Source organism: Etheostoma spectabile, unplaced genomic scaffold (assembly GCF_008692095.1).
Source record: "Etheostoma spectabile isolate EspeVRDwgs_2016 unplaced genomic scaffold, UIUC_Espe_1.0 scaffold406, whole genome shotgun sequence".
Taxonomy (NCBI): Eukaryota; Metazoa; Chordata; class Actinopteri; order Perciformes; family Percidae; genus Etheostoma; species Etheostoma spectabile.
This window is the reverse complement of record NW_022605605.1, coordinates 437,091-437,577: the sequence shown is the minus strand read 5'-3', so window position 1 is coordinate 437,577 and position 487 is coordinate 437,091. Positions and strand designations below refer to the sequence as shown.

Here is a 487-nt window from a genome sequence, read left to right as displayed (position 1 = left end):
AGATAGATAGATAGATAGATAGATAGATAGATAGATATTTGTTGATCCCCAAAAAATGGGAAATTACAGTGTTACAGCTGCAAACATACATCAGTCATACAGCACAGAATATAAATATGCCATCCGGTTTGCGTTTAGTTGGCCCATTTCTTTTGCAACAGGACAATGACCAAAAAACACCCCCCCAGGCTGTGTAAGGGCTGTTTGACCAAGAAGGAGAGTGATGGAGGGCTGCGCTTCCACAGTCTCTGGACCTGAACCCAGTCCAGATGGTTTGGGGAGAGCTGGACCGCAGCGTGAAGGCTGTTTGCCTTATCCAGCCCCATTTAGACCAACCTCTGCACATTTTAAAATGCTTTATTTTTATGTGTTAGAAGAAGTTCAGAGTAGTTTTTCATTCTAAGCCTGAAACAATTTTCCATGTCAGAAGTCATGTTGTAGAAGGGTTGTAATAATTATCTAGAAATGTTATCAGTGTGCCTGCTAC

General features: G+C 41.7%; 1 long non-coding RNA gene across 1 annotated transcript in view; it reads right to left on the bottom strand.

Moving 5' to 3' along the window:
- The window catches only part of LOC116686631 (uncharacterized), a 15,660-nt gene that overhangs the window by 275 nt on the left and 14,898 nt on the right, over positions 1-487 (bottom strand). The gene's annotated exons all lie outside the window — the stretch shown is intronic.